The following is an 18,427-nucleotide window of genomic DNA, read 5'->3' as shown; positions in this document are numbered from 1 at the left end:
CATGCCTGTTCTTGTATCCACCTTCACAGTCCTTTGAAACTCCAGTGTGTTTACCATAATCCTCTAAACTTGACACATTTCAAAGTATTACAATCAGCCTATCAAACAAAAGACACTTGGGAGGAGACTACACTGGCTGAATCTATCATTTGAGTGTCTATGATGAAAAGAAGTTGAAGCTATCTCCCTGGTCTTTCTGCGAGCTGAATGAACATTCCTTCTGCTGCATTCAGCAAAGTACACAAAAGACAAGTAACCCATTTATACGATACTACAACTCTACTGTTTTCCTAAACTTGAAGTATATTTGGAAAGTTTTGACTGCAGCATTGGCTGGGGTAAGATCTGCAAGTATGTTCTCAAGATTTCACAATAGCTCTAGCTCTCTCCAACATATATGAGGTCAAGACATACATTGGCAAAAGAATGGAGGTTTTACAGAGGGATTGGTTTGCCGTGACGCGCCACCCGACCCCTGGGACCCATGCAGTCATGCACCCCGGGTCCATGACTGATTGTAGGGGCGCGGTCACTGTACAGGCGTCCTCAGTCTCGTTTCTGGAGGGAACAGTGTGCTGGAAGTAGGGGAGAACGAGACTTTTGTTTTAATTACCTGCCAAGACTTCTCCCTGGGCCGCGTGAAAAGACCTCACTTTCACCAGAGCACTTTGCTACCAACACGCTGCATTATGGTAATGGCAGTACTCGAACCTGAACTGACGTAGTCTGCAGCAATAGAACGCGGTCCAGGTGTGCGCCTCACCACTATGGAAGGAGGCGCCTATTTGAAGATACAAAAATGGGAACCTTGAGCAAAGATGGTTGCGTAATATTCAATTTTTTAATAGACGTTCCTGAAGCCCCGCTGTGTCCCTTGATCTGCTCAGGATGGGAGGAGATTTGTTTCACATATATACATACATATATACATATATATATCATGGTCTCCTGCTCTCAAAGATATCAAGCTGATAATTAAGTAGCTAAAGTACATAAAAAAAATGTGATCAGAAGGAGGAGCTACGTCATCAACTAAGATGGCCGCATAGGCGCCCGGCTCCGCCGACCTCAGTTTCCAGCCGGATGATCCTGCAACTTATCCTGTAATCACGCCAGACCTCCAGGGAGATGAAGCCTTGCTGAATCGTTTGGTTCAATCCCCAGACTTTTGTCGCAAGAATTGATTGGAGTTATGTCGTCTTCTGGATCCTGGCCTAACGCAGCTTGTAAGCCGGGGCCTCGAGTTTGAGCCCAGCCGGGACGTAGTTGAACAACATCGGCCGTGTGACTACGACAGGGTCCAGTCTCAGCAGTGGAAGTCTCCAGATCTGATTTTGATGGCAATCGATGTAATTTCCTTGATGTCGTCGGACAATTGACCTGAGCGTCTGTGGAGGCTCTGGGACTCCTGGCCGGGGACCCGGTTCGACATCGCCGGGGTGGGGCCCTCGCCTGCTGTCCAGGGCCACTTTGTCTAGAGGACGCCCTCAGTTGTGACCCGCTCCGCTCTGTCATGACCCCCCCAGGAGGACCGGGCTCCTCGGGGCCTACCACTATGCTTGTGATTGGAATAGCGGAGGCGGATCTGACGAATAAAGAGTCGACATTGCGGACCGTGCTGGCCGCCGTCATGGAGCTACAAGCGCATATTGAATCTTGGCTAGATAATATGCTTGCCGATGGGCCTGACTTTGACTGTTTGGGACCGGGCTCTGATCTTCCACTACGTCTACCAATATCGTCGCTTCCCTTGAGGTCTGGGAGGGTCACTGGTGACCGCCTAGGGCAAAATGATCTGGTGCCGCCCTTGTGTTGTGCACAGACAAAGAGTAATAATAATAAATTTCTTTATTCGGTTTTTGTCATTATAAAACCATAAAAGCAACAGTATGAAATTTACAGCATAAAAAATAAATCACACAAAAAGATTTTTAAAGATTCCTTCGGTGCCTGATAATACATTTTAAAAAGTTCAGTGTATGGTAACAGGTGCGCTCAGAGTCTAACATCTGTAAAAGAATCATGGCCGGACGACATTGTCTAAGACCCCAGGCTTTTAGTGAAATAGCCAGATTTTCCTGTGAGGGAGATAGTATTTGCAGAACAGTATCGTGTGCATACATGTTTGTGCGGAAGTCTCGTCACAAGGGCACAAAGTCAATTTTGATTCCCAAGTGTTCGTTTGCGGGAAAGCGACTAGTCTGTGAAACAGATTGAGTCTAAGTCTGGTCAAAAGCATCCTTTCGTATGAGTTAATTTCCAATGCAAGATAAGGCTGGATTTGTGGTGTTAGCTGTACCATGTTTGCGTGTTGTACAGATTGTTTATTTGAAAGCAGGATAATTCTGAGTGACTCTAGGTGACTCATTGCTTTCTGTTTCAGCTCTTTCTTGCTTATCTCAATCAGAGATAATGGACTGAAATAAAAATTTTCTAGACCCATATCCGTAAAGAATCGTTTGACGTATGTAAGCCAGGCTATTCTGTGCGCATTATCCAGGGCCATTGAGTCCTCCAGAATGACCTTGGTCAGCATGTTCTTATCGGATAACCATATGCGCCTCCAGAGTAGCAGTGGCTGGACTTTTATTAGATCCTCTATGTAGGGGATTCCCAGTTCCATATGGCATGCATATGTAGATGAGCACTTGGGGGCAGATAAAAGGAATCTAGTGAACGAGTTCTCAGCTGTTTGAAGAGATCCGGCATCAACGTGTCCCCAAACGCCAGCCCCATATAGGGCAATGGCTAGGCATTTTGCAGAGTAGATTTGTAACATCTCCACTGGTGATCTCCTTCCAAGTCTTTGTGAGAAGCTAATCAGGGCAGTATTGGCTCTCCTAAACAGATGTCTCCTCGACTCAATAGCTGCTTTCCAATTTAGTTTCTCGTCGATCATTATGCCCAGGTAGGGATACTGTGGGGTTCTCTCAACATTTTGGTTATTTAGAGTGATGTTCTTTATTCGTTTTCTCCCTCCACCAGCCACCATTACGAACGTTTATTTCACGTTTATGTGCAGGTCTAGTGTACCCATGAAGTCAGCGTATTTATTTAGAGATTTCTGAAGTTCTATGGGAGTGCGAGCTACGATTACCGCGTCATCCGCGTAGAGCAGTGCCGGGACCATGCGTTGTTTTAGTCTTGGGAGGTCCTGCCCCCCTCTCAACATCCTCTCTTCCAGCCCGTTTGTATACAGGGAGAAGAGGAAGGGGGCTAGGACACACCCCTGCCTGACTCCTCGCTCTACCTTGAATGACGCAGTAAGCTCTCCCTTTGTCCCGTAGCGCACTCTCGCAGAAGCGTCCGTATATAATTCCCTTAGGAAGTCCAGTAGTGGGGGATCCACCCCCATGTTTCGCAGAAGAGTGCACAGCTTTGAATGAGAGACGCAGTCAAAAGCAGAGGACAAGTCCACGTACACCATGTACATTGTCCCCTGCTTTGCGTGGATGTACTTGGACACGATTAGACTTAAGTTGAGAGCCTGTTCTACGGTTCCAAACCCTTCTCTGAAACCAAATTGAAGGTCCGATAAAATCTTTCTGTCGTCAGCCCATTGTTGAAGTTGTTCCAGAATTACTCTGCCAACTACGTTTCCCACGGAATCTAATAAAGAAATCGGTCGATAACATTTGACATCTTGACGGTCCCCCTTTTTAAAAATAGGAACCATAATGGAGTTGGACCAAGACTCCATTAAGCCCAATCTCGCTGTTGCAGTGCATACTCTGGTGAGTATAGGGGCCCAGAGATCCAGATGTTGTTTAAAGAGATCCACAGGGACCCCGTCTGGTCCTGGGGCTTTGCCCCCTTTGCTTAGATTCAGTGCTTGCAGTACCTCGAGGATATCAAACTGCATATTTATTGGAAAGTCGACAGGAGGATGAGAGTAAGTTGTTTCTTCGTTTGGTGATGTTAGTTTGAATATATGGGAAAAATGATTTACCCAGGTTTCCTCTTCTATCGCTACTTCGATCTGAGGTCTGCTAGAGTCAGAAAGAAAAGGGGTTTCCACAATCCGCCAGAAAGACTCACTGTTTTTTGTGAGTGTACTTTTGTGTAAATCGTTCCATAAGGACTGTTTCAACTCCTGTTTTCTTTGTTTCCTGACCTTTTTGTACTGGAGTCTTAGATGTTTAATCAATTGTTTGTCTCTTTTTGGTTGTCTGAGAGCCTCTTTTAGCTTGGTTAATGAGGTGGTGCAGTCATGATTAAACCAGCCTGGAGTTGTTAAATTATTTGATTTATTTTCCCTGGTCAGCATTAGTTTGATTTTGTCCAAAATAATCTTGAAGTTTTCAAGGATGGTGTTATCGTCAGACTCCAAATCTAGGCATTTTATTATGTTTGAGTATAGAGTCTTTATTATGTTATTGCTTAGTTGGGCTGGATCAATCTCACCCCATTTCACCGTAAAACCATTTGCTCTGCCCACTTCTAGGCGATTTTGGGAAAGAGTATGTGCGATTATGGTTGTCTGTGTTGGGTGATTTAAGAGGTCCAAATCCACTCTAAGCGCTGAGTGGTCGCTTAGGTTATTTTCCAATAAAGTAAAGTCCGTGGTTAGCTGTCTCAGCCCATCCGTTGAAAGGACATAGTCGACAGTGGTCTCGTGTCCCCTCCCTAGATATGTGGGGCAGAAAGTATTATCATCCGAATTTTGCTTGTTTATTATTGACAGTTCCAAGTCTGTAAGAAGATTGTTCATCGCTTCCCCTTTTCCGTCATGGATGAAATGGGCAAGGGGATTATTTTGCTCATCCACTATCCCACAGTTATGGTTGTTCAAACATGGGCAGGGATGTATGGTAAAGTCTCCTCCCCATAGTAAATGGACAGTTGCCTTTTTTCTGTATACTTTAGTATATCTAGCGATTTTTTCCTGGATTGTCTGAAGAGTTTTGATGAAATTGTCCTCTTCTAGGTTATTGTAGAGGTTTACTAGGATGACAGTAGTTTCTTTGCCAACTGAAAAGGAGAGTAGTTGGAAATTTGGTGTATTTTCAGTTTTAAGGAGTTTCAAGCTAGGGATTGTATTCGCAATATAGGTAATCAAACCCCCCTTGGGCCTACCCGCAGTGCTAGGAAGGGCTAGGAAGGGCTGGGGAAAAAAGAGTTTTATAACCTGCGATGTGTAGCTCTTTTGGGGCCCATGTTTCCTGGAGGCATATTATTTTGCCATCCTCGAAAAATTGAGCTGCTGAACCATCGTCTATTTTGGGGCGAAGTCCCGCTATGTTCCAGAAAATGACAGACAGTGATCGTGACCCGTTATCTTGTCCTGTAGTCATTTTCCTTTCCGGGTCCCGAGATGAAATGGTTGGTTTATCATTGGTGGAATCCGGTAATGGTCAGTCGACCATCTCCAGGCTACTGTACCGGTTCATTGTTGGTATACCCAGCCAGTTTTCCCAGTATGGTGTTTCTCCATATCTGGGTCTAAAGTGCCGCTGTAGTGGAACATCCCATTGTTCCCAGTCTCTTCTATTACGGGGTCTCCCATTACCTGCCATGGGCCGTCCTGTTGGTGGTAATTTGGGTCGACCGACCACCAGGGGGGTCTTGGCCATTCTGCTGTGGGGGGATTTTGGGTCTAGCATTAGTAAAATCCCAAGGCTGTGGAACTGCTTTACACCACAGGTTGTCTTGTTCATTGAAATGGCTGTTATAATGCTTTTTGGGATAGAAAAAGGAAAGACTCTTTGTGTCTATTCCCCCACTTGGGTTATGTTGATCCCAAGAGCATATGTACTCGACAACTTTGGGGTCCTCAAAAGTGATTACAATGCAATCACCCTGTATTACTTTTTTTATATGTCCCACCCATGGGGTCCTACTAACTGTTGCTATCCTACTTGTCCAGTTAGGGGGAGAAGGGTGGTTTGTGTTTAGCCAATATTGGACCTTATTCTTTAAGGACCATTTAGGCTCTGATGTCTCCCCTGCTAGTTCTGGTACTCCCGTCATTACAACCACGAATGGCGATGCTTCAGGTGGTAGATGCATGTAGGATCTGCCATCAAAAGCTCCTCTCGTGGTACCTTTATTTACCGTAGGGTTTGGTTTGCTCTGGGAAATATTTGTGACAGCTGGCGTTTTAGGGGCTGGCGTGGTTACTTTTGTTGTTTTTGTGACAGGGACTTTTGGGAGTGTGTTGGGGTTAGGAGTTGGTATTGTTATTACCGGGAGCGGTTTTCGTACTACAGGATCTTTTGCAACTGGTTGCGGTTTTGTTACGGGACAGGTTTGTATAGCTTTTTTGCTTTGTAGGGAGGATGCAGGTTGATTAATTGTTCCCTTTTTTTGGGGTTCACGAGTTAAGTTAGGTTGCAAGGATTTGGTAATTATTAGCATTTGACTCTCGATATTTAGTAGTCTCATTTTAAGGGGTTGAAATAAAGATTTTAGTACTGAGGTAATTTTGTTTACCAGATCAAGAGGACCTGGTTCGTTACTGTGGGGAATAATAACGGGTGAGCCTGTAACGGTAGTGTTTATATTATTGTTAGGTGAGGAATGGTGTACTAAAACCTGATGATTGGTAGTATCCGCCGCTCTTGGTGGCGAGCAAGCCAGGTTTAGGGGGGTAGTTAGGTCAGTTGTCTCAGCTGTTTCGGTTCCATTGACTATATCTGCTTTTCCCTTATCCTTCCTTTTCTTGACAGCCCCCTCCCTCCTCCCTCTTGCTTGTCTTACTTCTTCTGGCGTATGCTCGCGTAAGAGTTCAGGGGTTTTTTCTAAGTCGGAGTTGGTAAGTGAAAGGGAAAGTGGAGAGGCTGAGAGGTCTACGTTATTCGGGAGACTAAGCCTTTTGTTGCCTTGTAGTGATTCGGCTAAGGCGCTCTCTACCTCTGGAGTTCTTGCTGTGGCCAATGGTCCCATAGAGGATCGCCTCGCAATCGCGAGGTCTGTAGATACTCTTCCCTCTATCAAACAAATACTTTGGTCGATAAAAGTATTAGCCTTGGTAAGAAAATCGTCTATTGGACCTAAAAGCTGTTCTCCAATCCCTCCCTTTTTTAATTTCTTCAGTTTGTTACTCCTGGTATTCATTTTCAGCGAGATGGGTTAGGAGAGATTTGTCTTGTTGATGTGCAGAAGAATGATGCAGAAATGCGTAAATAGTAGGACTTAGAGGGGGGGGCCCGGCCCGGTCTCCTCACGTTCTCGAACGGCCTCAAACGGCCCGCTCTTTGCCCGGTCTTCGCCCCGGCTGCGACCCGCGCGCGTCCCGCTGTGCGCGTCACTGGTCTTGCTAATATTCTCTTGGGCGGAGAGGGGGTGTGGCACTGGGAGGGGGCGCGGCTCACGCGGGAAGAGGACCAGCTGTTGTTGGTGAATGCTGGTCCTCGCAGTCCCGGAGCGGCGCCTCTCACCTCCGCTGCGGCCACACAGATGGTCCTTCCCACACGCTGTCGAGGCAATCAGTTGGCAGAAGAGTTCAGGGCTACTCCTGTAGCGAAGGATCAGGCTGCAAAGACAGGAAACTCTCACAACGAGCGGCACCCCACAAACAGACAAAGAGTAGCGAACTTGGTTCCCCGGAGAGTTGGTCGCACCCACCATTGTTGTCTCCTGGGGTGGTTCCGTTTGGCCTCTTTATCCTGGAGTTTCCCGTAGGAGCCGACTGGGTTGCCACAACATCTCTGCCTTCCCAGTTTGCGGTGCCACTTCTGCGGAGGGAACATCGCTTGGACAGGGTGCCGATGATAGAGGGCCTGTTGATGATCGAGGCTGGTAACGAGTTTGTTTTTCGGGCCCTCTGTGGACTATCCTCCTCGGTACTCCCCTCGTATCCTGGATCTACAATGACTGCGGTGCTGCTGCCGGATGGTGTTTTCGTGCAAGATCGGAAGGGCCAAGGATGAGACCGCTTTGATGGATTTGACTTTGGTGCCTTGGCGGACATGGGACTTGGATCTGGTATTAGAGTGAGGTCGGGCGGGGTTTAGTGATTCCCCAGTATTTTCACTGTCATATCTCCTGGTATTATCTGCGCTATTCGTAGGGGGGTTGGTGTCCGGCTGGGGAGAAGAAGACCGGGTGCTTACACGTTTTCTCCTCCTCCACTTTTTCCTACTTTTAGGGTTTTAGTTATTCGGGGCGACAGGCACGCTGCTAGGGGGGTTAGGCTGTAGCCAACTGCAGGGGTGCAGGGTGGGGGGCGGGGTTGTTTTGCCTTTATTTTGTTTGTATGGCCTTTTTCTTCCTTTTATTAGTATAGTTGCTGATTGTACCGTTTATCCGTATCGGGTGCTCTTGCTTTCTTCATTATCCTGATCTTTGGGTGGGCGGGCTCTGAGGACTGGTGCTTGATCTAGACTGTGTATTGTATGGTTTTATATCCTGGATTGTATGCTTTAACGCCTGTGTCTCCATTATAGCTGTTCCTGACCTGCATATCCTGTTGCTCTGCCTAGCCACCGTATTAGTATTTTCGATTGTGTGACACCCGATACGTTTATTTAGTTAAATTAAAAATAAAACCTTTATCCTATTCTGTGACTTAATTCTTCATTTAATACGAACTTTATCCTGAATCGCTGCCGGAACTCAGGGATGTCGGCTGAAGAGCTGTGGCATACCGTAGTATACTTGCTCCTATTTTTGATTTGCGGCCGGCCCCTGTGGTTGTAGGCCCATGCTTGTAATGTTATTGAAATGAACAATAAAGGTTTAAAAAAAAAAGTGATGCATGAAATACTTGATTTATATCAGCCACTCGTAATTAAGGTGCACATGGACTCCTGACTATTGTAGTGAGGCCGACAAAACCAGCAGCACTCTCCTAAAGACAACTGCATTGATAAGTCTAAATAGGAGACAGGTGAATCAACAGTGCTTGGATCACATGATTAACCTCAGGAAGCAGCTTTGTTCTGGAAGAACAGGAAAATAGAAATATGCAGCCTGAATACCCAGGGTTGGCAACTAGTTTCCCACATTCCGAGACAGCATTTTCAACTTGTACGGCCAGCTAAACAAATTGAGCCTTAGGTCTAAAACAAGACCAAAATCACTTGGTCCACCTTGAGAACCTAGAAGCAAAAGGAAGAAAATCTCATGGCCCGATCTTTCAAAGCCACCACTTCTAAAGTGCCCTTCTGCAGCAGGGAGATAATGACCATCTACAATATTGAATCATGTGCCAAACAGCAACATCTGCAACAGTGGAGTGGACAGAAAGAAAAAGGGGCAGACTTTGCAGATAAGATGGAACTGCCACAGATCGGCCACCGTTGTGTTCCAATGGCTGATGAAATGAGAACCCCCTTATTAGACACCACTGGATGGAGGACGAATCAGAGAGGTATTGAAGTGGTATATTCAGCAAAAAAGGGAAAGACTGGAGCTGCTTCTGGTGTCCAACAGGTCTACCTCTTCAACAAAAGAACAGTAAAACTACTGTGAGGTCTTGCCTGGTGGTTTGTAAATTTGCCGCTGCCCTGAGGAGTGGCCCCTGTGTGAACACCCGAAGCAACAATACTGCTGGTAGAACAACAAACTATTTGCCTACAAAGGGCATGTTCATTAAAGCTCCCTTGACATCCTAAACTAGAGGAACACATACAGGCATGCTTTGCAGATTATGATGGGCATTACTATGGATTGGGCTATTGTGCCAGACAAATGCAGTTCACATTTAAAATTTGTTTGGCAGCACCCAAACCGTTGCTTACAATCTGAAAAGGAATTCTTCATGTGGTCAGGGAAACTTATTAGAACCAACTTTGCCAGTTTGTACAAGGCATGGAAATATCGCTCATGAAGGAATGTGGCACCGGAATAATGAAGGGCTAAACTGCCCAAAGCAAAGATGTTTTGGGCCATGAAGTCACGTTGTATTAATTGTAAGGAAGATTAGTAGGATAGGCCTCAGATAGCACATGCAAATATCACTGGGATTTAAAGAGACATCTTCTGCCAGCATCACCAGGCTTTACATTGTTTAGACCATAGAAGGTGAAAGATTTTCTAGTCACTGCCAGAAAAAATCTCACACATTTTTCAGTTGACAGAGAAGAGTTCTGCATCAGTAACATGTGAAAAGAAGAGCTTGTCAGCCAGCACAGTATGTAGCATGTCATACCCTAGGCAGATAGCACTGCAAACGAAATCATGAGGGGCCACCTAGTAGCATTAAATAGCAACTGATAAGGAGAAAGCTTTCCAAATCCAGCCGGACACCAGGAGGACATTCATAGGAAGAGAAGTAAAGGGGAGGCATCAGCCATCAAAAATGGAGGTCGGGGCAAAGCATTAAAGCACAAAGGAGACCGAGATTGTGCACCCAAAAATAATATTACATCTTAATGAAAGCAGGAGCCATGTTCACCAGAAGAATAAAGCCAACTGGGAACAAAACAGTGGAGCGTCCCAAAGGATAAGCAACTTAACTTCAGTAACTCTTTTTCTGGTTAATGCAGATTTTTCACCTTGTTAATCTCCCCAGGAGCTTGCGGTAAGTGGTGCCATCAGCCACCATCCTGTTCCTGAACGCAGCAAAATGGAACCACAGATGGGTACCACTCCTTCGTGCGGACGTTAACTTCTATGTAAATCATCTTCTCCGCAGCCTCAGGTGCAGATCTTGAATGACAGATTTCGAACAATGATGGACAAGTTACTTATCTTGGTAGAGACACAGTCTAGCCGCAGATTCCTTAATTTAGAATTTCCCCCCAGGCCCCAGTCAATCCGGAGATTTTTTAGCAGTACCTCTGCCCTGGGGAACATCGTTGCATGGCTCTGTCCTGACCTCGTCCACAGATATGACGTCAGTGGAGCCATTTAAGTCCCTCCCGGCGCGCAGACGTTCGTTTTCTACTGTGAAATGTTTCGGCACCAGAACGCGGAGCCACATGTAAAACAGAAGTGGAAACAGTGTGCTAAAAAATCTTTGAAACAAGAACAACAAGAATAAGAAATAACACTATGTGAAACATCAGACATGGATTTTAGGTATAATACCCAAGAATGAAATTGAAACAAGGGGGAGAGTAAAGTACTCGCCACGTAAAAAACCCTGCATAAGGGAAAAACCATACCCTCTTATGAGGTAAAAATAATGGACATGAATGTATGGTAAATTTCTATAAGCCTGCAGCAACAGATACTGTCAGACAATGCACACTAAATATGATCTATTGACAGAATAGAGTCAAAGAGGCACCCAACCAAGGAGACAAACTACAAGGGGGGGGGGGGGGGGGGGGAGATATGACCAACCTCCACACTGGGGTGCAAGAGAGTGCATGCATAACAGAATCCACCACCCAAAAACGAGAGTAGTTGGTGAAAGTAACAGGTAGCACAGAATAAGACTTCCTGACTTGGTCAAGGATGTTAAGTCGACCAACACTCATTGAGACATATCACTGGCAGAAAGACCATTGGGTAAGTACCCAACCTGAAAAGGCCCTCGCAGAGAGTGGGTGGGCGTTAAGGAATCTGCGGCTAGACTGTGTCTCTACCAGATCAATTGTTACCCAAGGTAAGTAACTTGTCCATCTGATAGAAACATCTAGCCACAGATTCCTTAACTTAGAATGAGATACCATAGCTACACCCCAATGGAGGAGGGTCTGCGACTGAACCCCAACCAAGTTCTCCAAGAGAACTAGTCTATCAAGAATGATTGACCAAGACAGGTGGGGTAACAGCAAAATGCAAGCATGGCTGTCCCTAGGAACATTAGCCCTGTACAAGCAGTATCAATAAAAAAGCAAACTGTGTTTTGAACCAAGGACTTGTGCTCTCTACTGTAACCATCTTGTCATATTTGCTTTTGATGCGCAATAAAAAGAACTTTGACTAAAAAAAAAAGAGCAAACGGTCTGTCAGAGGACATGCTGAATCCTTCACCCTTAAGGAATAGGTGAAGGGAAGCAGATCAACATAAAAGAGCCATTACACAATGGAAAGAAATCTATAAGCTTCTGGCAAGAACAAGAATCAGGACTGTGCACTGGATCCAAGGGATCTGTAAAAAGCATTTCCCAGGAAAGGGAAAAAAAACAGCATGGTAACTTCAGAGCGTACAAACTGAGCATCCACAACAGTGGATGCCAAAAAGTGGCATATATAGAGACATATGTCACATACACATGCATACAAAGCCAGAGACATATCTAGATGCATATTTAGCAAACACATATGCAGACTGTGTGGATTGTCGGAGCCACACAACAGCCATTCAAGAGCACTTGAAACGTAGCATCGACAGCACACCTGTGTCAGTAGAAAGATACATAAATGTATCACCAGATAGTCATACTGACCAAACTATGAACAGATTCATTTTGGTGAAAGAATACCGGCATAATCCGGACATATAAGCGAAAGCTCGCTTTCATATGAGCGAGAGAGAGCGTGAGCGAGAGAGACAGAGAGAAGCAGAACCTGGAGTAAGAAAACCCCCGTAACTGCAAAAAGGAAAAACAACGTTTCCGTCCTCTATATATATATTTTTATACAGCAAGAAAGAAAGAAAAGGGATACCGAAGAGTATACCCAATACAAGTACAGGAGCATGCATAATATGTACCAACAGCACCAGTGTGAACTATAGCAGCACATTTTATATATATGTATGTACACACACACGCGCGCGCGCACACACACGCGCGCGCGCGCGCACCCACGTGCACACACCCACGCGCGAACACACACACGCGCGCGCGCACACACACACACACACACACGCGCGCACGCACGCACACGCGCACACACACACAATATGTATGAAATGACAAGTAACATCTCTGAATACAGAGACTGTAAAAGATGACATCTTGCAGAAGCCTTCAGCAGAGGGATCTTGAGCCCCTGAATGAGAAGTGCCTAGGAAAAGCAAGGCACAAGGTATTGTGCACGACCAAGATTACTGGCGTAGGTCCAAGTGCTAACAAGAGAAGCAAGGCAGAGTGAGTTATGAAGGGAAGACTGAAAACAGAAGCACTTCCTCACACCGGAGATTGGAAAGTAAACAATACCATGAAAAATCAAACACAGCCAAAGCTGTGGCACAAGTTGAACCAGCAGGCACCCAGTGACTGTTAATGTACCCAGTGTCTGTATACGTATCGTGCCACAGCTGAAACCTTAACAGCAACTGGGCGTTAAGTGGAAGAAAACAAACATGCTTCCAAGGAGCACTGGCTGTACGGCTAAGACAGCAAAGATATGACAGCTTAAAGCTGGAAAGGTAATTATACGTGAACATGACGGGACAAGACAGTCGTGGCATAAACCCACTCTTGCAATACTCTGGAGGAGTCTGCATACTCAGACAAAAATTACTACGGATCCAACGTAAAACAAAACGCATTCCACGAGTATAAAAATGTAAAGTCTCGAACAGAGCGACGTTACCCTTGTGGGCCTGCTAAGTTGTGAAGTCTTACAATAACACTTGGAGCACCAAGAAGCGAAAAGCACAAGTTACTTACCTTCTGTACCGATGTATCTGTAAGAAACAGTTGTTAGGGTTAGATTCCTTACCTTAGAATATCCCCAGGCGTCAGACTGGATCCGGAAAGTTTTGCGTGGCAGTACCCCTGAGCGTCGGCGGCTCAGCGTCCGTCATCGGCGTCGTGGTCGCCGAAATGACGTCGGAGTACTTAGACGACGCCCCCGCGCGCTGACGTCAGTTCTTGTACATAGTTTTCCGCGCCAGGAACGCAGAGCCATGACAGAGACCGACACTGGTGCCATGAAACTAGGGCCCTGAAAGGGATGTCCTTAACCCTAGATATCGGTTCGCAGAACGGGGACGATGGGTGGGGCTGTAAGGAATCTAACACTAACTACTGTTTCTTACAGATATATTGTTACCGAAGATAAGTAACTTGTGCATCTGAAAGAAACTGGTTAGTGTTCTATTCCTTACCTTAGAATAGATACCCCAGCAATACCAACCCCAGTGGGGGGTCTGCAAACCAAGATAACACCAGAAAATCCCGGAGAACATAAATGGCCGAAAAAGCCATCTCTACGAACTTGGCTGTCCAGGCAGAAGTGTAGCAAACATGTGCAGCGAGGCCCACGTAGCTGCCTGACCGATGTCCTGCAAGGGGACTTCCCGACCCAGGGCAGTAGTAGCCGCCGTGGCCAGAGTGGAATGAGCCCTCAGCCCAACAGGGGGCTCCTTTTTAGCCAAAGAGTAACAGACCTAGATGCACAACACGACCCACCAAGAGATGGTCCATTTATGCACTGCCCAACCCTTCTTCGCACCCATGTAACCAACAAAGAGCTGGTCGTCCACCCGGAACTGGCGTGTGCGATTAAGGTAGAAGGAGAGCGCACGTTTTGGGTCCAGACGGTGGAGCCTCTATTCCCCTTTGAACGGAGGCGGAAAGAAAGTGGGCAAGGTGATGGACTGCCTGATGTGAAAGGCCGTAACCACCTTAGGCAGTAAAGAAGGCTGCGTTCTTAAAACAACTTTGTCCGGATGGATAGAAAGGAAAAGACGCTTAGAAGATAGAGCCTGGAGCTCACTCACCCTCCTGGCAGAGGTGATGGCAACCAGGAATGCAGTCTTTAGTTAGAAGAGAAGAGGGCAATTGTGACGTTACTGGAAAGGAGCGCACATCAGATAGGTTAGAACAAGGGTTCAAGTCCCACTGAGGCATCACGAAAAAAACAGGAGGCAACATGTGCGTGATGCCCTTCAAGAATCTATTTACAACAGGGGACTAGAAAAGAGAAGGCTGATCAGGAAACCTCAAAAAGGCAGAAAGGGCAGAGAGGTAGCCCTTAAGAGTGCTCAGAGCAGAGCCCTGCTGGGCAAGAGAAAGGAGGAAGAGGAGAACCTCTGAAAGTGGGGCAGAGAGAGGATCCACAGCCTTTGCTGTGTACCATGCCACAAATTTGTTCCACCTGCAGGCGTATACCGATTTTGTGGAGGGACGCCTGGCTGCAAGAATCAAATCACAGACTTTAGGAAGCAAGTCAAATGATCTCAACTGCCGCCGCTCAATATCCACGCATGGAGGTGGAGGCTGGACAGGTTCGGGTGGAGGACCGTCCCCTGCTGCTGCAACAGAAGGTCCTCCTGAAGAGGCAGACAAATCAGGGGGATCGACTGACATGCTGAGTAGCTCGGGATACCAAAACCTTCGTGCCCAGTCCGGAGCCACAAGGATGACTTGGGCCCAGTCGCGCCTGATCTTCTTCAGCACTCTGGGCAGAAGTGGTATAGGCGGAAAGGCGTACAACAGACCGCAGCTCCAATCGCATTGAAAAGCGTCTCAGAGCGAGTGCCGCCTTGGAAATTCCAACGCGCAGAACTGATATTGCGCGTTCTCTTCGGTAGCGAATAGATCTAACCAAGGTTCTCCCCATCGCTGAAAGAGGCCTTGTACCACGTCCGAGTTTAGACGCCATTCGTGATCCATCATGCACCAGCGGCTGAGTTCGTCCGCCCTGGCATTCAGAGAACCTGCCAGGTGTTGAACCACCAGGGTGATGCTCTGGCGTTCCAGCCATGTCGAGGTGCAGAGCCTCCTGACAAAGGGTCCATGACCCCACCCACATTGTTTGTTGCAGTACCACATGATGGTGGTGTTGTCCGTGAACACCTGCACTACACTTCCCCAGACAGAGGGAAGGAATGCCTTCAGTGCAAGCCGGATCGCCTGAAGCTCCAGAAGGTTGATATGGAGCCGGGACTCCGCCGGAGACCAGAGGTCTCTGATCTCCCTCTCTCCGATGTGGCCTCCCCATCCCAGGAGGGAGGCATCCGTCACCACTCTGTACTCCGGTTGGGAAAGGGAGGGGGATCTGCCACTGACCAACAGAACGTCAGTGAGGGCTTCGTTGACAACATAGTACCTTCTTTTGCCTCAAACAAGGTAGCAGAAAGAGTGATGGTGTCAACCCTGGCCATTCTTGGATCTTCTGCGAACTCCGGATCGATGAAAAAGAATACTGGCATGTCAAGCTCTTCATGTGGGTCGAGTCTCTGCTCAAACAAAAGCACTGTATTTTATTGAAGTATTGCCCAGCATCGAATGGTACCTCATTGTAGGTAGAAATTCCAATTATGGGCTTACAAGTTGTATTCTTTGCTTTGTAAAAGCTAATGCAGTCTCTCCAAGAACCAGGTATATATCACACTTTGCTGGGGTCTAAAATTCCATTGCAGGCTTGCATGAACATCTGCGTTAAAAGTGACTTTAATTATTTGGTCTTTGACAGGTTCCATTGCTTCAATTTGGTCAGAACTGTGACCAGATACAGGTGTACCCCTGAGTCCAGTAGCCTGGCAGTAAAATTGATAAAGCGGGACTGCTGCATAGGACATTCCCACCATGCCCACGGCCGCTGCTGCAATATAAGTTAGCACAGTTTTATTTTCACTCCCGCTCCTGGACACGGGTGAATAGGTTCTGCCCCTGCAAACCTCACACCAGCTGCCATCGACACAGAAAGCCATGCAGCCTCCCTTTGTGTAAAGGGTCAGATCTGACACACGTCTTCAACCACGGCCTACGGAAACTACACAGGCCTCCAATCCCAACAGGAAGCCGCATCGTCCACATCCTTGAACGGGAACCAGCTTGCGGTTTGAGCACCTCAGCAAGGAGGTTAGTCTTCACGGCTGCGACCAGGAGCTCAAGGGGCAAGGTCTTGGCTGCCCTAGTCAACACTACACTGTAAACAGCACCCTCCTCCGTAGCCACTTTAGGAGGGGAGACAAATGCAGTGTCCGGTAAAGTGTCCAGACCACCTGAAAGTCAGGGATAAATGATGGAGCCGGGTCGTCGGTGAAGGGCTCACTAATTGGCGTCCAAGACGGCGCCGGTCCGACTCCGAATCGAGGACGCGCCGTCCGAGGACGCTGCCAGGGGCGACACCCTTGGTGACTGCGCTGGCGGAGGAGTTGCGAGTTCGACCGGCGGCGTCACGGATCCAGGAGTAGATCTTGAGGAACTCTGCGTCGTCGTCGACGGCGCTGAAGCACCAAACAGTGCCGGGGCCAGAGCAGCAGGCCCGCATGGGCTCCCAGACGGACCCACGGGGCCCAAAGGCACCTCGGCGGGACCCGATGGAGGGAAGCGCGACCTCATGGCCGTGAGGAAGGCACTGACCTCCTTCGGGGTCGCATGCAGCCCAGGGACCAGCGGGTATGGAGCTGGACGCGGCGCTTTGGGTTCCGGCGGAGCTGCGTGGGCGTGTCGCAAGAACTCCCCGGCCACGTCGCGCGAGCGTCGGGGGGAGTCAGAAGAGCGTTGTCGCTTCTTCGACTTCTTGTGCCTCGACTCACCTGAGGACTTGGAGCCCGACGAGTGGTGTCTATTTGCCGAACTGTGATGACTGAGGCCCTGCGACCGGTCCCTCGACCTCCTCCTGGACAGGGACCTTGGGAGGCGCGGGCCGACTGCTGGATCTCGAGGCGCTTACGCGACCGCTCCTGCCTAGCCTTCGACGTCAAGGCCCGGCAGTTTGGGCACGACTTGTCATCGTGGTCGGCCCCGAAGGCAGTAAAGGCACCGACGGTGGGGGTCGGTAACCGATATCATGCGGTTACAGTCATCGCAGGGTTTGAACCTGGGCATCCATATATGCACCGGAGTCGAGAACCAACTCGAAAAGATCCAAAAGAGATCGAAAAAGTTAGTCAAAAATTGACTAGGAGTACTGCTCTTCCCTCATCTGCGCTTGCTGGCGCGGAAAAAAGAAGAACTGACGTCAGCCCGCGAGGGCGGCGTCTAAGTACTCAGACGACGTCATCCCGGCGACCACGACTGCGGCGACGGACGCGGAGCCGCAGACTATGCCTACCGAAGCGCAGGGGTACTGCTACGCAAAACTTTCCGGATCCAGTCTGACGCCTGGGGATATTCTAAGGTAAGGAATCTAATACTAACCTGTTTCTTTCAGATACATATCGCTAGAAGTCTGTAGTGGGAAATACAGCTGAACCCCCTAGAGGGTAGTGCAGGAAGACAGCAATCCGAGGAGGATCCAGCTGGATCCTCAGCAAGGACATACACTACCCTGTTAGAACACCTCCTGTGGCATTGCAGAATGGCTATACAATAACCAACGAATACCCAACATAGGGTATGTCACATCCTTGTAAAAGCAAGGGAACATCTCTTGAGACTAACTCCTAGAGAGAGAAATCTAATATAAGTACAAAAACAGCTGTCTAGATGTATAATTAATTTGGGAAATAACAGCTTGAACCCAGAGACTGAAAGTACAAGGAAGAGAAAGCAGTGACAACACTGCAACCACTAACAACTCACTAAGTCTGCAAACAAGCATTGGAAATGCAATAGGTCTCGCATTAGGAAAGTTTGAGCAATTGGTATTGTAAATGACACTTTTTTTATTTATGTGTTGGTTTTGAAAATAGCAAAAGTAATAGCTTTGTCAGTTACAATGTCAATAGTTTTAACTTTCGCAAATG

General features: G+C 47.5%; 1 protein-coding gene and 1 pseudogene across 1 annotated transcript in view; both read right to left on the bottom strand.

Moving 5' to 3' along the window:
* PHF20 (PHD finger protein 20) overlaps positions 1–18,427 on the bottom strand; it is a 1,006,161-nt gene that overhangs the window by 387,947 nt on the left and 599,787 nt on the right. The gene's annotated exons all lie outside the window — the stretch shown is intronic.
* LOC147705878 (cytochrome c oxidase assembly protein COX11, mitochondrial pseudogene) lies at positions 15,752–16,444 on the bottom strand (annotated as a pseudogene).

This window comes from Lissotriton vulgaris, chromosome 7, assembly GCF_964263255.1.
Source record: "Lissotriton vulgaris chromosome 7, aLisVul1.2, whole genome shotgun sequence".
NCBI classification, from domain to species: domain Eukaryota; kingdom Metazoa; phylum Chordata; class Amphibia; order Caudata; family Salamandridae; genus Lissotriton; species Lissotriton vulgaris.
The sequence above is the reverse complement of the archived record's forward strand: the minus strand, read 5'-3'. Positions and strand labels throughout refer to the sequence as shown.